The sequence below is a fragment of the Meleagris gallopavo genome, chromosome 3, assembly GCF_000146605.3.
Source record: "Meleagris gallopavo isolate NT-WF06-2002-E0010 breed Aviagen turkey brand Nicholas breeding stock chromosome 3, Turkey_5.1, whole genome shotgun sequence".
NCBI lineage: Eukaryota > Metazoa > Chordata > Aves > Galliformes > Phasianidae > Meleagris > Meleagris gallopavo.
Genome location: NC_015013.2, coordinates 71,540,864 through 71,561,918, shown reverse-complemented (window position 1 = coordinate 71,561,918; position 21,055 = coordinate 71,540,864). Strand labels below are relative to the sequence as shown.

The 21,055-nt window shown below is 40.1% G+C and overlaps 1 long non-coding RNA gene across 1 annotated transcript; it reads left to right on the top strand.

Annotated features, from left to right (window-relative positions):
• Positions 1 to 1,024: 1,024 nt before the first annotated feature.
• Positions 1,025 to 17,876, top strand: LOC104910407. The gene is made up of 3 exons (XR_793050.3): positions 1,025 to 1,201; positions 8,571 to 8,678; positions 11,213 to 17,876. It is a non-coding gene; the product is annotated as an uncharacterized LOC104910407 (long non-coding RNA).
• The last annotated feature ends 3,179 nt before the right edge of the window (positions 17,877 to 21,055 follow it).

The following is a 21,055-nucleotide window of genomic DNA, read 5'->3' as shown; positions in this document are numbered from 1 at the left end:
CTATTCTGAGAACCCATCTGGGCCAGCAACACTAATTATATTTCTCATCTAAATATGAGGGACTTGTAATCTATGTGAATTGCGTATATACTTTTTTTCAAAAATCACTGTAAGGGTCAATATTAATATTAGTCCTAAACCTGAGAATGCCTTGATGATGCAACATTTGCACTGCACAATTTGTTATTAATGGTTCAGCATGGAAAGCATGGCATTTAGTTCCTCTTATTTTTCTCTCAAGATGAACTTACCATCCCATTTATTCAATACAATTTATTCAATTATTCAAATAATGATCAGTTCTGGTCTAGGAGGCAACCATGTAAAACCAGCCCAGGCTTCCACATCAGAGCTATTCCTTGAATGCACTGAGTCATTTCTGCAGACTGAGGACAAAAATAGCTTTTCACTGCTGACGCTGCAGGACAGCCAAGAGAGCTTGGAGAGATGGAGCTGGAATCGATTTCTCTTCTGCATCATCTATTTTGAATGAAGTGAAAAACCTTCTTTAAAAAAAGCAATGTTTCCTGAAATGTACATTTCTCAACAAACCTCTGTTCCAAATAGCCGAACTCTTCCTCTGCCTTCCCTTTTAAAACTTTTGTTCACCAGCTGACTTTTCTCAAAGTCCCTCTGTTTCCCTTGAAGGAAGCTGCTTGTACTATTTTGTTTTTATAAACCCGTACCTATTAATATCTCTTTCTTTTTTTTTTTTCAACAAAACCAATAGTAAAATTCTGCTGACCAAGCCAGCTTAGACAACTTTTAGAGAAATACTGATTTTGGCAACTTTCAGAGGGGATCTGCAGAAAGTTCCTCAGGTTCCAGAGCTGAAATACTAAGTACTCATAACTCATTAAAAAAGAAGTCTCCAATTATTAATCTTGCCATCTTCCTGTGTAGATGAGTGGTTGCCCAGGATGGAGGGAAATGAGGAACTCTGGCTGGTAGGGTTTGCTATGCCATTCTGGAACGTGCAGGAATGTACAAGCGATCAGGGCACTTTGCCACTACAACCCACACTCTGATAAAGGCTTTCAAGTCAGAGCTGCTGCTTGGTCTGTGTCTGTGGGAGCAGTCAACCTCTTCCCCTGCGTGGGATGACTGGGGGCAATATGAGTGTCACACATTGCCTGCACTCACAGCCCTGTTCTCATCAGGTACATTTTGTGTCATCAAGACCAGAAGCTTCAGGAATAAGGTATTTTTTCTCACCACCTTTCCCCTACACATTACCTCCCACCACTCTTCTCAGTGAATGTTTAAGATATAAGGCAGAATGGTGTAGCTGAGCAATTCCTAAAACTGGGAGCACCCAGGTCTGGGAGTGCCAGAGCAGACTTCGAATGGGCTGTGATGAATGGTCCCAATGTTAAGCACCTAGTGCATGTCATGGGGTCTTTCTGTGCCCTGACCTAAGAACAGTTCTAGTGCTCTTTAGAGAGTCTGTGTGTTTAATCAGCAGCATGTGCGGGTGGGAGGTGAGGCTGTGTCTCTCTATATACTACTTACTCGTTTTTACCCACTTCCTAAATCCTTCACCAGAGTCTCAAGGGATTATTCGTTTGATATGAAGCTAATAACTTGTGTATCTTTCCAGTATTTAAGTAAGTGGAAAAGAGCCCGTTTTCCTAATCTCATTGGCATCTAGATTGTATTTTATGGATTTTATCATATGGAACTAATATTTCAGTACATTTCAGAAAAGACTATGCTTAATGCAATCCAGCACTTCTGATTATACTGGCCAATTTTTACAACATTATGAAACAATTAAGATGATACATATGCAATATGAATATGGCATAAGTAAAATATGAGCTGAGCAACATGATGGTGAGCAGATTTATTTATGGGATGCTTTTCGCTGGATACTTGACTAAATGAAGAGAGATAGGGACAAAAGTGTTGGGTAGGTGCTTCTCTGTAAGCCTGAGATCCATGCGTACAGCATGTTCAGCATGTAGTAAATGCAGGATGGGGTGGCCAGAAGAGACATCAGTGTGCACAGGTCCTAACAGTTGTCCCTTCTGCAAAGCTTTGCTGAAGTCCTACAGAAAATCCACAGAAGAGGAGTGTTTTGCCTTCCTGTTCCATCTGTGTGCTGATGTTAAAGCCATAAATATTGCTCAAAAAGTTTGGTTGGTATTACGCTATTGGACTTACTCACAGTGGACTGCAGGTTTGCTGGGCTGCAGGCATGGAGATGAGAGAATGAAACTGTCCTGAGAACATTCCTGGAGTGGTGGAGAGCAAGGTGCACCACCCTCCAAATGCTGGGCTCAGAGGAAGAACAGACATAGTGCGTTTGCTGGTAATTTATTTGAATAAAAGCTGATGATGAATCTCTTGTATGAGCTCTGTGCAATCGTTTTAGCATTACAAGACCCTGCTGTCCCATGCATGGTGCCTGGCAAGAATTTATCACCAGTGGTCTCATGGCACTGATCCTGTTACTGCTCTCCTGAAGGCACTGCTGCTGCTATTTCCACAGCTTTGCAGCGATCTCATGTATCAAAGTCCTACTGCAGTCTCTCCTCCTCTCCACCTTTACTGTGCAGGGGGCTTGTGGGACTCCAGGAGTCTCTCACTTCATTTTCCTTTAAGCAAATTACTTCTGCACATTCAGCTGTGGGAGGGGAATGGGATTCTGGCAGCTTTAATGAAATCCAAGGGTATTTAGGTTCAAGTGATGACAAATGAATGTAATTAATATATTAAAGTATGAGACTGTAAGTACTCCCACCCTCAGAGTAGTGTTGCTTGTTTTTAAGAGCAGTTTCAAAATATAATTCATTATGTGATCTGAGGGGATATCGAGCCAATTTCCACTTGGATCCATATCCTTGAGGACTGTAAGGAACGTGTTATTCTGCCTAGCACCAGGGATAATGCGTGCTTCTCAGGCTGAATTCATGTGAATTGCTTTCAAGTAGCAGTACTCAAGCGAGCATCTGGTTGGACTGAAAACTCCAGAGAAGGCATCTCCAAAGGCTCAGGCACATATGTAGTTGGATCTGTCCTGGCTTTTCCTAGTAGTCACTGCTTTCACTCAGATGCAGCTTTTGCTTTGAATATACTTGCTTGCCAGCACTGCCAGCTGTGGCAAAAACCACAACTTCTGTCCAAGGTTCCCAGCTTTGTATTTCAGAAATATGATCCACACTACCTTCTCTGGGTTTCACCACCTTTAGACCCAAACGTTGTCCCACTGGCTGTATTCAAACCTTCATCAGAATTCAGAAAGTGTTGAGGATTTGGATTTCTCCTTAGATGTCTCCAGAAATCTTTTTTTCTTTGATCCTTAGGATTGGTTAATTTGTGATCTTTATTGAGCTTTATTGGTTTTTGTTGTTTGCCTCTTTGGTTGACAATTTACCACCCTAAGAGAAAATAAATTTGGATTGCACAAAATGTTTTGCTGAGAGAGAGCAGATACGCCTACCTTTTACCTTTCTACATTTGTCTTCTATTTCATGGGTCTTGGGTTGTTCCGATCATATGATTCAGAGGATGAGTTGGAGCAGGAATCTAATCCAGATGGCCTGAACTGCCCCTGATTACCTCAGTCTCCAGAGATAGCTTGTAGAGGCCATGCAGGTTTTTCATACCGATCAAACATCTTCCCAGGAAGATTTGAAACAGCAGAAAATCTCTTCAAATTTACTCAGTCATCCATATGATAGGAAATATTTCCCAGTGATTTGTGAAAACTATGTCACGGCAAAGCAAAATTGTTTAATATATCTGTAGCCAATATGAAGTCTCTATATAGAGGGGCACTAAGGAATTAAAAATCCAATGAAAGAGTCCAAAACCAGGAAGGATGATTATTTAATGAAACAAATGTTTTTTTAGGGGCTTAAGGTATTTTAAAACCTATTCCATGTAGCATGTATATGCCATCTTGACTTATTCTTTCCTTGGGAATTATTTAACTGGATTACATTTGCACACAAAACTACAAACTGGAATAGGTGATGCAAGTATTTTAATTAAGGCTTCTTAAAGTATACAGAATGCAAAATACAAATAACCAATAGTTGTGCATGAAGTTCACACGGTCAACCAGACAAAAAAATTTGAAGTCATCCAAAACTTTCATCCATCGCACCATATATTGTGTGCAAATACCTATTATAATGTCTCAAGTGCTTTAAACCACACAACTCTCCAACTGAAGTCTCAGGTTCAATTAAAGTCTGAAAATGCCCCAAAGCAAATAGCTACAGTGATTTCAGTAAGGAAATCAACACTAAAGAAAAGCTCCCTGAACAGCAATAATCATACTATATCTCTCTAGTCAGTTGTAAAAATCATGATTTTTCATTTCCCGATGAAAATTAAAATCTGAGGTGTGCACTTACAGTCTAATAAGATATTCACTTTGACTTGAAACAAAAATGCACTCAATTTCTGAAAAACATGACTTGGTACCAGTCTAAATATTTCATCACTATTATTTATCCAGAAAGAAGTATTGGAAGGCCTTTGTAGTTGAGACAGCAGGTGTCTTCATAACAGTCCATTGAAATGTACAAACCACGTACAGGAGCGATTCTGTTTCAAATTATAAAAAAAATTGTCTGTAACAGGTTAAGGCTCAATAAGGCTATAGCCCTTAGTAGCTGCTTGCTGCACTATGTGATGTGAGTGAGTAGTGACCATGCAGCTGCATAACCTCTCCATCACCTTCCAGATGAATGTGGTTTTGCGGATGATAACTGCCTTACTCTACCTCCAAGAAAAGGCCTTTTGTAATAGTTCTGCTGCTGAGAGTGAGTATTCAGTGTGCACTTGAACTGTGCTGACCCCTCACCATCAGCTACACAAAGTAGGCAGAAATGTTGGCCACGTCCGGACTCCAAATGGCATGAAAGAGCCATAGAGAGGCACAGCATAGCTTCCTAGGTCTTTGCTGACCAGAGAGTAACTCAAGTTATGGTAGGTAGAAGAGTCATAAAGAAAATGAAATGGGTAAAGTGAATTGGTTGGAGCTCTCTCTCAGGCTGCATGGTGCTTTCTTTCTGGTGCCTTTGAGCATATCTATTTGGTGTCTTTCTGTGCATGCCCCAGGATGATTTATTCTTCTGTCAGGATCTGTTCATTCAGACTGAATCTGCAGACCAATGAGGTTTGTGCTGAGTAGTCTCACTCACTGTCCCATTGTGGATGCCATCCTCAGCACCTCTGGAGCAGGCCTAGAGATCCCACGAAGATAAAACCCAGCTGTAGTCACAGTCAGACCATGGCTGACACCCAAGGGTTTGGGTGCTTGCAAACAGCACCAAATATTCTTCCAACAGTTGTACAGTGGACTTTCAAACATCTACATGCAAAGCCTAGGACAAACCACATACTCTTTCCACTGTGGTGGTAGAGTGAATTGTTAAAACTTCACTCTGCAGCTCTTATATAGATGCCTGGTTATTTATGAATTTCTGATTGATAATCAACTGAAGATGTAGTATCGGAAGCCAAAAAGGTGCTGCAAAGGCCAGTCCAGGATGCGTCACTTTGCTACAAAGGGCAGTGTGGATCTGGTGCAACATGGGCACAGCTCAGGGATCTCTGCTCCACAGATAGGATTGGCCCAAACCAGATGAGCAGGGAGAGACATCTAAGCTATTTGGAACAAATCCAGTTGAAGCAGTCAAAATAGTCCCTACTTGATATTAAATTAGCACTCAACTGCACAATTAATCTATTTTTGAGATCTTTCCTCTGACATAAAATGGGCTGTGAATGACTCAGGTATTTGCCTTGCCTGTTATAGTGGAATAGATATGGCAACTGCCTATAGGAGAGATGACACGCAAAATCCTGTTTTTTATACGGTCATATCTTTCAAAATATTAAACTTCTCTATTGACTATTACTATAATGTTTTCTTACTTTTTGAATATGCAGGTTTTTTGCAGCTGCTACTAAACCCAGGCTTTTGGTTTCCCAGAGACTAGGACAGTACTCTCCTCCATTTGCAGAAATTCTGCAGGGCTGATAAACCTTTCTGCAGTATAGCCATTTGTTCTCTTGCTCAGGTTTTGTTTCTGGGCAGTTTATTGACAGAGGCTCAGACTAGTGTCATGTCATGCAGAAATTCCATTTCACAAATAGATATGGATTTAATTGTATTAGAGAAAGAAGGTAAAACCTGCCTTCTGAAAGCATGTCAGATTGTAAGCAACTGTGTCAGTGGCCTTGCTTAATCAGATTATTATATAAATTACCACATTGCTGATTTGGCAGATTTTCCAGCTTGCTCTACTTCCCCTTGCCTCAGAGAAGGGCGGTGCAGAATTTGGTCCATTGACTTGGGTTCATCCAAGGAGACTGACTCACTCAAAATGCCCAGGTTCTCCAGAGCAATGCCTAATCTGCAGCCATATTCAGGCCCTCCAAGACAGCTTCAGATTTCTGTGAGTTTATTATTCTGTCTTTGAATGTTTCCCAATCATCCTTTTCAGATATATAGCAAACTGTTTCCTAAATGAACTTTAAGCCAGGACATGAGCCTCACTCATTCGTTTGTGTGCTTTTGGCTTCCTGCAAGCAGCACTAGCTCTGTGGTTTTGTGAAATGGACTCATTTATCACCGAATGTGATGGTGATGATACCACCACCCTGTATGAGTGTCAGACGCCTCACAGCTGTCTGATCAGACAGATTTCTTGTTCCTCTGGCAAGGCTTCATGAAAGACACAATGCTACAGATGAAAGGTCAATTTTATATAATGGATGAAAACAATGAGTAGCAGATTAAACTAGTTTTCTGGTAAATAGGGCCATTACTTTCCAGTAAATAATGTCATGAATTACTTGATAAATAACGCAAGTTGTGAGATAAAGAAGATACTCATTAAAGTGATGGAAAATTAGGCATTTCTATGAACTCAAATATTCCTTTGGTTTTCTTTCCACTATGATCTAGTCCTTGAAATATTTACTAACAGGTCATTTTAGCAAGGCTAACTAATGAATTCTGTGTAAGAGTTTAAGCTCAGTCTAGAGAGATAGTACTTTTCAAGCAGTATTTGTTTTCTGATTTATAGGAATGGGAGATGATAAAAGGGGTACAACCTCTCAGGAAATACCCTTCCCAAGGAGTACACTAAAAAGACCCTGGGCATCCCCCTGCACTCCTGACCTTCCTGACCCTCCTTACCACTTGCATCACAGCCGTTTTAGGCAGTCATTACAGTTTCTGCTCATGAGTCAAAGCACCTCCCCTGTCAGCAAGTTCATGGAGAAGGTTGCTTTGTACAGGTAGGAGGTTTTTATGTGGCTTTACTTGCAGCAAAATTACAGCTGCATGTCTGCTAGCCAGTACAACAAACAGAACCATCCCTTCTGCAGTGGAAAGGGATTACTAAAAAGAGGAAAGATTTCCAGCCTGAAATACTCAATTCTGTTGTCTTTACAAAAGCAGAGAAGACAAAATCACTGGGGATTCTTGAACAATGAACAGGAAGTAATATAATCTGGTCAAATAAGAAAGTATGTTAAAGTAATTATCTTTCAGATAACTCCTCAACAGAGCTAGACAAATCCTAAAGAGCACTTGTGAGCCATAGCTAGTGGGTCTATGAATGGGAAAAAGAAGCTCTAGAAAGCTCTTCTAGTAGAGGATCATAAATGTGTCCTGTTAAAACTTAACTTGATAAGCTAAGAAATTATAACAAGTAGTTGCCAAGACCTTGAGGAGACTCAGCTTAGTAACCCTGCAAGATCCTTTCCAGTTCTTTCTCATCACAAAGGCACTTCATGTGAACATGTTTTAGTCATTTTATTTGGTCCTTCATAAGCTGTGGTGCAGCAGGGTTTCTCTTTGCACAAATAGGAAGCTGCACACTCAACATAAGGAATGTAGTGCCATGAAGGTCTCTGTCCGTACACTATGGCTCCTTAGCCCTGCCCAATCCCCTCCATGCTTTCTTGCACAAGTTCACTCCAAAAACAGTATCTTCTTAAGGCTTCAGTCAGTGAACACTGACCAGTGGTGAAAATCTGTTACTGAGGAGTGCCTGCCAGAACTTTGTTCCTTGGGCAAACTGTGCTGGAGAGCCTGCCGAGACTCCCTCTCCTCCTCTATCAGACAGGGCTGCAAATCAGACAAAGATGTTAATCAGGCAAACAAATATTTATACAATATCATTGACTGTTGCACCCTAGGGTTGCTGTGGAAAAAAACAACACAGTAAATTTTTATAAACATCTCTTACTAGTGTCCTGCTCTTTAGAAATTACAACACGTTTGCTTTCTAAATTATTTTCAAGGGGGATGAGGAATGAACCACAAAAATACACATTCTGCAATTATAATTCATCTTCAATTTAGTTGGAGGAAGCAGATTTGCAGATATATTTTCATCCAAACTGGCTTACTTTAATATTTCTGTCTTTTTCCATTTTGTCTGAATAAACAGACACAGAGCACAATAAAAAAGGGAATCTGCTATTATTCATTTTTTCCTTCTGGCTGCTGTAAAGACCTCTGTTTATTGTTTGTTTTGAAATACATAATAGCTCTTCTTCCTCACATGTCTGTTTACTGGTTTCTGCCTTGTCAGGAGATGTTATTCTCAACTGACACACGGTGGATTTGAGTGTTGGGAGACCGTCACCAGGATCTCTTTCTGAATCATCTGGAAACCTCTACCTACAGCTCTGCACAGAAAGTGAGAAGAGCCCCCTTACTACTTTTCTTAACGGCACCTGCAGTGTGTGGGGCAATGAGGCTCAGTCCATCACTCACGCCATGCAATCCCCACAGATGGGAGAGGGCCTTCTTTCAGCTCCTCATCAATGCCCTTACATTACTGACATAGACGTGACAACTACTACCAGATTTTCTGTACCTTTCACACAGTTTACTTTCTTTAAATGAATTCATTCCCACTATCTGCATTCACACTCATTTATTCTGTCCAGAGGCCCAAGCTGTGATAGTCCTTTGGTACAGATACTGTAAAACTCTGCATTCAAGAATAGATGACCTGTGCAGGAAACATCCAGTCTTTCATCTTCTTGCTTCCCATGGGGAAAGAGGTGTATATGAACACTGGACATGATAGCCCAAGTCTTGATCAGTGGCTCATGAGCCAGACCCCTGTGTTCCAGTTCATTGGCATTCTGCACAGGTGCACTCTCAGGCCCTTCAGGAAACCATGAGCAGTGACTGAACTGTGAATAGAGCATTAAAAAATGAAACTTGTAAAGCTAGGCTTACCCAATATATGATTGCTGTTACTTGTGCTATTCAGACATTTTAAGAGATGTAATTCTACACTTCGATATTTTTCTCCAAATTACCCTAAACTGTTAAAACTTGAAAACAAAAGTCTTTACCAATCTGGAAACAATATGTATTAGAACTGGAACATTAATCGGGTTTCCAAACACCCTCTCAAATAGCATTTAATTTGAATTATGGATGCAAGCTGCAGCTGTGTTCAAGTAAGAATGATGAGCATGGTTCCACCCTTCCAGGATGTGACTGCAACTTCGTGGTTTATCACCGAGCTGAAGGGTCATTTCTAATCACTCCCTTGGCAGAAACCTGCCATGGCCAACACCATTTGGAAATGTCGTTGAGATGTGGTCTCCAACACCACGTAATACAGAAGTAAAGCTGGTCTCTTATCTGTCATCAACTGCAAAGACTCCCATTGTTGGGAATGAGGTATTCAAACATTCATTCAGATATTGAAAAAATTTCCTCCTCATTCAGTATAAGAACCAGGCAGATTTATCCCAAAACACTTAACCTGCATTTGTTGGAGTGTGCAGATGGGAGTTCAGTAAATTGACAGCTGCAGAGTAGGTCTCCAGTTCTCCTGACTGTGTCCTCACAGCTCTCCAAAAAAACCAACCAAACCAAAACAGTGGAAAAAACAAACAAACAAACAAACAAACAAAAACTACCACACAAACCCAAATCCAAACCCAAATGAAAATCACCAACACCACCACAAAAAAACAAACAAAAAAAAACACACAAAAAAACTTTCAATTCTTTTCACCTAGAACCCAAACCTGTTCATTCTTTTTACCTGCTCTGTTGCTGCCCAGTCTGTCTCAGCCTGATGAATTTCTAGCTTCAATTCCAGTAAGCCCTCTCACGTCTCACAGGATCATTTCTGAAATGTAACATGAAAATCATAGAGTCACTGAATGGCTTGGGTTGTAAAGGATCTCAAGGAATATCATGTTCCAACCCCCTGCTGCAGGTTAGAACTTGATGTAGGTTGTCCAGCACCCCATCCAATCTGGCCTTGAACACCTCCAGGGACGGGTCATCCACAGCCTCTCTGAGCAGTGTGTTCCAGCACCTTACCACTCTCTCAGTGAAAAACCCACACCTGACATCTTATCATAATCTCCCCTCCTTTAGTTTAAAACCATTTCCCCTTGTCCTGTCACTATCTACCCATGTAAAATAAAATATCCTCATGGTGCAGCTATGCTTGTGGTCAGACTTCAATGTGCCGTTACTTTAATTTGACTCTTATAAGCATGAACAGATTCACATCTTCAGGCAGGAAAGCAACCCATCAGTGGTTTCTTTGCTCTTGATTTGTATGCATGCCTCTGACTCTCACTGTGACTGCCACAGCCGAAAGGAGAACTAGATCTCCATTTGATTCAGCCTTTCATAAATAGAAATATCTTTAAATGCTATTTAAAATATGTTACATTTAACAAATCGACATGAAGTCCCTCACAATTTATTGCATTTGGCAATATTAATAAATGTGGTCTATATTTTACAAATCAAGAACATGCTTGCTGGAGGTGTGTGCACTGGAAATCACTTCTATCCAGAATCCTGCTCTTATTTCCATTAGGAAGTGTTTTCTCCTGTTTTACTGCATACATGTCTGCAAGAGTGACTACAAGATACATTTTAGTCAAACAGTGTATTTTCTCTCCTTCCACCAGATGGGAAATGCTTTCTCCTCATTGAAAATGTCATGTTGTATTGATTATCAATCACAGTAAAACATTACAGGAGCTTGAATTGGTTTCTTTATTTAAGAAAAAGAAGGAAAAAAAAAAAGAATTCAGAAGACAGAACAATAGGAACAATTAAATATTGCAAAATGTTTTGTCATTTTACTGTGGAAATACTTTGGGTTAAGTCAGCAATGCCATCCTCCATATTTTTATGTGAATTAAACTGTTACTAATTTTTTACTTTTTCTAATCATAGGAACATTTTGTAGAGTTGTCACAACTCACAGAGCCTTATCCAATCCAGATGTGCTGGTAGGTGCACAGAAGTGTTTCAGTCTATGACTGATGTCCCAGACATGGCATTTGCATGAGATACCAACCCTGCAGAGGGCTATGGAGGCTGCTCTACATGTGCAGTAAGCTACATCTTGTATGTACAGCTTGACTAGAGGAGGAAGCACTAAATTCTGGGATTTTGATCCAGTTTGTTTGGAGTCTCACCTTTCTACAGCTTCTCTGAGCAACTCCAAAGCCATCACAGACACAGTTTTCTTTTAACTGTGAGTCCTGCTGCTTCCCAGACTCGGGTTCTCCAGATCACTCTTCAGTATCTCTGAGCAACCGAGACCCCACATCAGTCCTGGGTGTGACTCTGCCCTTCAAGGAAGAGGGAAGACAGACATGAATATGAAGACAGAAGGATCTAACAGAGATACTGAAGCCTTTGGGTCAGATAATGAAACTGAACTGGAGGAGAATGGATCTGCAGAAATGTAGCCTTTGTTCTCAGCCATTTTTGGACGTTTGGTCTTTCATTAACCCACATCCAATAACCCAGTACAGAACCAAGGTGGTTCTTGTGCAAAGTGCACTGGTGGAAGGTTTGTGCTTTAAGTGTAAAATGAAATTCTGGGGCTGATCCTCAGACTCCTTTGCTGGGTTTACCTCCTGTATTTCTCTCCTGTAGCACCAAGACTTTGCCTCTTCTTGTTCCCACACATGCCAGCATGTTCACACTCTTTGTACATCCAGGGGTGAGCTGCAGCTTTATGGCAAAACTTACAAATCAAGATGTTAGACTGCTTTATCACATTTAAGTATTAAGTATTAAATATTTTCTGTTATGATGAAAGGGCCTTTTGTGTTCATGGTTAAAACTGTCAGGGCTCATTTTTCTAGATCTGTGCATTTAATCTAAGCCAACTAGTATACTTATTCCTGATGGGTACACTAAACAGATTTCAGTACCTGCCTTGTCCTTTCTGTTATGTATTAAAATTCTTACTCCCCTTTTTCATTGATAGCACTGTAAATGTGATCTGATGAATCTGTTGTCAAGAAGCTGTCATTCTTTTCAGTTTTATATTTCTCAAATGAAAAAATGTTGGAAATGAGATTATGTACTCACAAACACATGCTCTTTTTCCCACTGTGCTTCTTTATATTAAGGCTGACTTTGACCAACCGACCTCAAGTCAGCAGAAATCTTGCATGTGTTCATATTCAGGCTTCAAGAGTTTGTTGGGGTTTTTTTCGTATTATTCTACCCTTGCATTCTCTTAAATATCTAACTTTCAAGGAGTCAACAATATAAATTAAAAAATTTCTATCTGACTTGATTTAGTATCTGATTTAATGTTTTTATCATAGAGAACAGTGTCCAATATTAAAAAGATATAAAGATTTTGTCATCTTAACTCTTTCTGAACTTGAAAAAGATGATTCTATATAACCTTTGCTGCTGTATTATATCCACTATTTGCAGTAAGCATTGCCAAGTTTTAACAGAGTTCTTTTAATGAACATTCTTTAACTTCAGATACACAGCTATCCTGATGACAGTCATGTCTTGTCTTTGCAGAAGCATTATGAACATCACCACCAATTGTGTTTAACTTCACTGGTTATTTTCCTTCTGTGCTCATGCTACTTGTTTGCAGTAGAGGCTATGACTTACTTCCAACAATATCTTTCACTCAGAAATACTGGCATAAATCATGCTGTCAGAATGGAAAACAAGTTAAAAAAGTAGCTGTAGGAATTTGCTGCTTTGTGAAAAACGCTGGGAGAAAAGTATAAAGTTTTAAGAGTTACTAACTTGTGAAGTGAGAAAAAGATCAGATCCAGGAAATGTGTCACAGTGAAATATGTAGACGTATGGAAGAAGGACTGGACATTCTTCCCAGATAAACTTTCTGGATATTAATGGCCACATTTTTAGCATTACATGATTATTCCATCCAGATTTGGGACAGAATCCAAGGATTTTGTTGCACTGAGGTATGCATTTAAGTGACATCTTGACCTGAGGCCAAAATTTCGGGTCTCCTTTTAGGTGGCTTTGTGCAGTCAGGGGAGTTGTGCTCGTGCTGAGATTGCTTGCCCTCCAAAATGTGCTGTCACCCAGCTGCAAATGCTCCCAGATCCTCATCCAGGAGCTCCTCTCCAAAATATACTGTACATTATACTAGATAAGGGAAAGAATTTCAGGGATTTTTTTCAAACGATTAAAGAAGTTGCATCATTGGTAATACATCATCTCTAACACAGTGCTCCCTGCCAAAGAAAATCCCACACAATCACATAAAGGCAACAAGCAAAGCAGCAGACATGAGCAAACCCAGGATTCCTGAATCCCTGTGTTAGAATGCTACTGTTGCCTAAAACATATACTTCACATGAAAGACCCAGTACACTGATCTACGCATAATTTAGACATCTAAGCTGCTTGGCTACAAATCCCCAAGGTTAGGCGGTGCAGGCTGCCAGGGCAGGAAAAAAAACAACAGGCACAAAAAGCAGACCCTTAGCCTGTGATGTACTCAATTCAAGGATAGAAAGGGAATGTGGGAAACATCTTTTAAATTTTATTTTTGTCTATATGGGAAGTGATACAAGTTTATTTACTAAAAGAGTGTGATACAAGAGAAAGGCACTTTCAGAGGTTTCATGTGGTGCTGTATGTTTAATAACCCTTTTTAGAATCCATATCCAAATCCATCACGGTCACTGTGGGTAAAACTTATCTGATGGTTGGACATTTAGATCTTCCAGTAAGTGGGAGCCCACAGTCAAACTCCCTCCTCAGCAGGAAGAAGGCAAAATTTCATCCTGCAGCCTCTCACAACAGCTGGGGTGTTGGCAGATGTGCACCTTCTTACATGCTGGGGCCATACTACTGGGAAGGAGGGCACTTCTCCATGCGCTGCACAGAGCAACTCTTTGGTCTTGTCTTTTTGGCGTTCAGCCCTAAGGCTCTCTACTCCTGAAAGAATACTGTACTTACTTTCCTTCGGCACAGCACTACTAAGGAATAGGTCTGGGAGAATGACTAGAGATACCAAGGCTGTCCTGATCAACATGGCCTATGCAGCACATAATGAAGTGCTCTCTGCCCTGTGTTGCAGCTCCCACAGGAGGTAGATGGAAGGCCCACGTAAACATGTAGGCACACTGGTGTCTCTACCCTCCAAGGTAGACTATAAGCCTCAAAAGGACTTTCAGAGGGGATGTAGCTGAGCCCAAAGCTACAACTCATGAAGAAATACATACCTTTGTTATTCTGATGGATGTTGGTTTGGCATAGCCTTAAAATTCCCACAGTAAGATATATTCTGCAGCCTCCCCAAGTAATCCAGTACAGGACTTCATTGCCTTACTGACAGAAACATATTCCCTTCTCTAACCAAAACCTTGTGGTAGTTTAAGCCCATTGCTTCTTGTCCTGACCATTATGGACAAAAAGAATGAATTATTCCCTCCTGGCTTACAGCAGCCTTATTTAATCTTTGATACTTGTCATATTCTAGTCTCAAGTTTTCCTCCTTCAGATTAACTCCTTCTCCTTCAGTCTTCTTTCCCTGTCCTGTTTTCCAGACCTCCTTCAATCTCCAGATGCACAGGTTCTGGTTGATTCATGTCTGTCTCAACGCATTGCACCACTATCAGTTCCACAGAGTCCTTGGACAAAGCTGAGAGGAGCAGAAAGTGTACTTAGTCTGGCAGTAAACTTGATAAAGGTAGTCCAGTGATGCTGATCACTGTTCATATGTCAGTACAGCACTGGATTGTCACAACTGAGTGCCATAACTCTCAAGGAGCCTACACTCTACTATGGCCTAAGGTCCTTTGCTGCATGAGACCTATCAAGCTAGTTGTTTTCCAGTTGTGTTTCAGCTGTTGTTTGACCTTATCATGAAAAACACACAGAACACATATTACTTATAAAGTCAAAAAGCTCCAGAGATAACATATATTTTGTGATTTCATTAAAAAAATATTAGTTCAAATCTTTTTTCCTTTTAACTTTGCTTATCTTCTCAATTTATTTGAAAAGCCTGGTGAAGATGCTACCTAAGTTTTACATACGTGATCCCAATTCACTAAGATTCTTTCCGGCAGAGTATTGAGTTCATCATAAATCTGTGTCCAGTGCTCAGATCAAGTGTGCAAAATATACTTCAAATTGGGACAAGGAGGAGCTGTTTGAGATTCATTAGGAACAATCAGTGGACCTTTTCTTTAGTACAAGTTATGCTGAAAGGCAACAAAATAATACGAATCTCAAATTTGGATGTTTTTTCCATTAACATGGGGCAGAAGCAGTCTTGCTACTTGTCATTACTATATTGAACAGTACACTTCATCAGAAGGATCTGCCATAACTAGAACAAGAATCATGGACCCTCTTTTTTTACTGGCAGCAAAAAGATCTTGTGTATTTTTCTCTTGAAAAAAAAAATGAAAGAAAATCTAAATTCAGATTTTTTATTTTGTTTACTTTTGTATTTTATGTTCAAGCAATTTGAAAATCATTTTCCCACACTTTCTATTCTGCTCCAGCTAATCAAGTAATCACTGTCCATTATTCCAAAACTTAAAACTAAACTTCCATAAGAAATCAATGCATCATTTCATTACCTTGAATTACTAAAATGTTTCAAAATTCTACTCTGTGACTTAATCACTTTCAAATGCTTCTTCAAGAAATTACTGAAAACATGTTGCAGTTTTATGAAGACAAGTAGATAGTGAGAAATAAGAAATGCACAGAATGTTTCAGTTATAATACAAAGAGAACTCATTTAATCCTGAAATAAAGTTCTTCATGACCAAGAAATGTGCTTTTATTATTGCATCTCAGTTTGCATTCAGAAGTATCAGTTATAAATATACAGATCTGATTCAAGCACTATCAGAGTTTATTCAATCGCTCAGATGTTCATTTATAGTATGCAAATTACAAAATATTCATTTTGCAAAATGCATTTAAAATAATTCTTAACCTTTGTAGTTATCAAAATTCCTACATGAGTCTATGCATCCAAATCTTTGACAAATACTACCTTAGCAGAGGTATTTCTGGTCTGTCTTTTAACTAAACTCACCTGAATGTGCAGGTGTATAGGACATTCTCTTGATGGTAACCAAGGCTGGTGCATTGCTTTGTTCCAAAGTGTTGCGCATTGGTTGTATCGAAAAGATTTATGTACACTGTTTTCAGAGGGGTATGCTTTGGGATTACTGACGTCAGACTGCTACAAAAAAAACCCTTCAAAACTGAAGAGATTTTATGCACTTCAGTGCATTTGAATTTACTGAAAAGGCATAAGCATGAAGTGCATATGACACAAGGTCTAGAAATCTCCCATCCTGCTGCATTTTGCCTTGAACCCATGAAATTACAGTTTTACAGCCAACATAGCTTTAAACCAGACCTGGTTCAGAATTTGGACCTGAATGTGGCCTTCCATATTAATGGAGATTTGACACATATGTGTGCAATCATAAGCAACCCCCCTGATATCTCCTACAGCAAACCCTGTGGCAGCATTATTATAACCGTACATAGCTACATATAAGATGTGGAATCCAACCAGCATCCAGATTTGAGGAATCATCCATAAAAGTTTCACATAGCTAAAGTGAGCAGTCAACCCTCTCTTAATAAATTTAACGTTTTCACAGATTCTCTGGTCAGTTTCACAGTATAAAGTACTCTTTAAAGAGACATGTACATTTATATGCATGTACACAGGTCACCTGGAAAACATCCAAAACCTTTCCTTAGAGCAGTCAAACACAAATTTCTAGATGTATTAAGCAAGATCCTTGTGCTGTAATAATGATATTTCTTGCAGTGCTGCAGATTTATGTTGTGTAGCAGTGGGTTCAGCAGAATTTCAAACCTGCAAATATGTCATAAGATAAGCATGTCAGAGGCTGTGGGGATGTCAGGTAATTTGACTTGTACATCTATCTTTGTTCTGGCATCTGCCCATTTGTGACATACACAGATGATATAGCTTAGGGAGTACAGAAGACCTGACTGTTACTGGTACTTGTTAAAGTGAGATATAAAATGGTAAATATTATCTATCTCCTTGATTTAGAGAAGTCAGACCATATATTTTTGGAAGGATGAAACACTATCTGATGTGGTACATGACATTTGTATCTGATACATGATCAAATCCAAACGTAAGTAAAAACACTACAAGTCTGCTTTACTCCATTGCTTCTAACAAAAAGATGCTTAACAGTGGTACAAGGAAAGATATGTTAGGAAAAATGTCAGTCTGAAAAAGAACATTCTGCATTAGTCAACCTGTTATCCTTTTCCCCTATTGATGAGTGTCATCTTAGCTTTCAAGTCTTGCCATAGTCCAGCAGATATGTCTAGTGTCTATCAGCCCTAGATGTTCAGAACCTGAATCCTACCCTAATTGCTTATGATACCCACCAGTTTGTAGTGACAGCCCTATGGTTACAACATGGTTGTGGTTGAAGACCTACCATGACACAAGGAAGAGCTGGTGCTGCAGGACTGATCCATCTCAGTCTCTGGAGGATAGTGAACACAGCCCAGCCTCCTGATGGTCATTGCTTTTACCACAGGGGTGTAAACACCTCAGGCAACAACAGAAAGAAAGTATTCCCACCTCCTCTACATTCAGAGTAGTCTGATTGGCGTGTGCTAAGAGCAGGGGGAAAGTAATGATCTGATCAGGTCACTCAGCTCTTGCTGATGAAAGAACAGATAGTTTATTAACCAGTGCCATCAGCAATGCCAAACTGCTCTAAGCTGTCCAGATAGAAGCAAAGGCCATGCTCTGGTGATCTAGAAAACTTCAGCCCAGAGAAGGATACTTAGAGCTCATGTACTGTGAAGGACTTCAGCTCCCTTGCATTTCCAGGTCCATTGCAGAGTGTACAACCAAATATTTTAATGTTTAGATGTACAGAGTTTTTTCCTGATGCGATTTGTTGAATGGTACTGCTGTGTGTTTGCAACATTTTCAGTGACTGCATCCATATCCACAGAAATATCTGAAGCCAAAAGCTAACACACCTTTCACACAAATAAAAGTTCAATTTGAACTATACCTTCAGATTGTTTTAACTGTTACTCAACTGTTGAAAGTCCCTTATTGCTCTTTCTAGGGAAGATGTGGCTCTTAGCTTAGACAGACAATCTTGCAGCAGGAAAAGCAGACACGAATAAACAAGAACAACCGGAACAACCCAGAGACTGAAGTTTCTTTGCATAAACTATTATTTTAGGATTTATGAATAACAAACACATCCACTGAAATGAGACTGTGAATGACTCACATTCAGAAAAAGCCCAGCTTTCATTGGGCATTCTGTTTATCACAAATAATTTAATCAACTCTAAAAATATTTGGGGGGTTTTTCCTTACAGGGAAAAAAGTGTCTCACCAAAATGGACTTGTTAAAAGGGAAAAAAATGTGTGGACTGGCTCGTAACCCTGCAATCCAGCCCAAATAAGGACAGTGTGTGGTTATGCTATCCCAGGAGCAGAGCTTTGACCAGGCAGTGCCTGTCAATCTAATACTTCCCCTCTGAGGCGTGGGAGAGAGAAACCACTCCACTGACTTTCAAAGCTCCTCAGCATTGCCAGGAGAGCCTGGTGGTGAAGCTAGTAGGCTCTGTAGCCCCCCAGCACTCCAACATGTTTTGGTGACACAAATGACTTTCCTGGGGAGCTGGGCAGTGCCTCACACTTTTATCCTTTCACAGAAATATCTGTGCAAGAGATATCTGCTGAGTCCAAGTCAGCAAAACTTCTTTTCCAAGTCTTGAGCAATAGGTGGGTTTTGATGTTTGCACAGTTTAAAGTGTGTGAATATCTCACACTTTTGCTTGTATTTGTGGATTCTTGGTCGACCCACTGCTGAACTGTTTCCTTTGACAGCTCCTCCCTCACCATCCGTCTAATGCTTTCTGACTTTCTGAGATTGCACCGATGTGTGGTACAATGCTAAATGCATTCCTGAAATCCAAAGACATTATGTCTATTCAGCTGGGGTAAAGTCTCTCCAAAAATACAAATACACTTATCAGACATGAGCTATTTTTTAATCGTTTCATGCTGAGTGACCTTTAATAAATCAGAATTAAACAAAATCCTTATAGGTCAATATGTGTGTTTCCTCCCCTTAATGTGCTCCAGCCTATAGGCAGGTAGGAGAATGCTACAACTTTGCAGTCTCCTGCAAATTTCCCCTAAGTGCAATGAGAATTGGTGCTGTTCTGGCTGGGAGCCTGTATGCATAAAATCTTATGAGTAAGAGCTCATCATGGAAAAATGTTGTTCCCTCGTATGGCATGAATTAGGCAGTCAGCTTTACCCTGCTGGAGCTGCCTGTGGGAATAAGGTGCCACCGTTCAGACAAAAGCAACATGGAATCATACAGTCCAGAAATCACAGAATCATAGAAACATAGAAACACAGAAACATAGAATCATAGAATCAAAGAATCAGAATGGCTTGGGATGGAAGGGACCTCAAAGATCATCTAGTTCCAGTGTCCCTGCTGTGGGCAGGGTTGCCAACCGCTATATCAGGCGCTGGGTCAGATTGTCCAAGGTTCCACCCAACCTGGCCTTGAACACCTCCAGGGATGAGCATGGACAACCTTTCTGTGCCATTACCTCACCACCCTCACAAAAAAAAAAAACCACTTTCCCCAACATCTAATCTAAATCTCACCTCTTTTCACTTAAAACTGTTCTCCTTTTTCCTATCATTATCCACCTGTGTAAAAAGTTATTTTCCCTCCTGCTTATAAGCTCCCTTTAAGTATTGGAATGCCACAATGAGGTATCTCCTGAGCCTTCTCTTCACGTGGTAAAATGAACTGGATGCTTGCAAGGTGCAACCACTATTCCTCAGAATCTCTTCAGGAAAATGATCCTTCACTGGGTAACAGAATGGAAAGATGAAGGGATAGATAACCTTACACTGGGCTGGATGAAAACAATTCAGAGTATAACACTGGAAGAAAGAATGCAGAGGGTCAAGGTTCATCCCTAACTCTGTCATGGGCAATGGGATCCCAGTGAGACACATTTAGGTCTTAGAGTGAATAGGATAAAAAAATTCCCAGTACATTACTTATGATGCAAGTTATAATTACGTTAGATGCAAATGAAAGGCAACTCATCAGTATTCAGAAGCAGCCAAGTGCTTTCAACTGCATGGTCCAAATACAGCTTCAATTCAGTTAGTCCATGAGGAAGAACTTCTTGCCCATACAGAGAGCACTGCAGAACTGGGGCCAAAACCAGCAAAATGCCTCTGAAGCATGGGAGACACAAGTGATTTTGTAATACAGTATTTATACCAGCACAATATATATCTTGCTTCTGCCCTTTCTGAAGAAAGTGCAAGAAATTTACCATTTATACATTTTTATTGATAATACATATGTCTGGGAAGTCCAGAAATCTCTCTGAAATATACAGAAACCTTGAAATTGAAAAAAGGGAGGTTTACAAACTGCCCCAAAATAACTTTTATATGCCAGCCTGAGTGTTGTAAGATTTGTGCCCATTGCCTTTGCATAGCTGTAGCCAGAAAAATTGTACCCCCTAACCAAGCACCTCAAACAGGAGTGCCCAGTTCTGAGTGATGAGCCAGACTCCAGTGTTCTGTACCTGTTGCTTGTCTCTCTTCCAGATTTGTGTAGTTTGGGGAAGGGGGATAAAAAAAGGTGATTCTGAGTTTGCGGTGGAATGAAGGAAACTGCCTGTGACAGAGTGTTTTCCAGCACTGGCTATTTGATTGCTTCT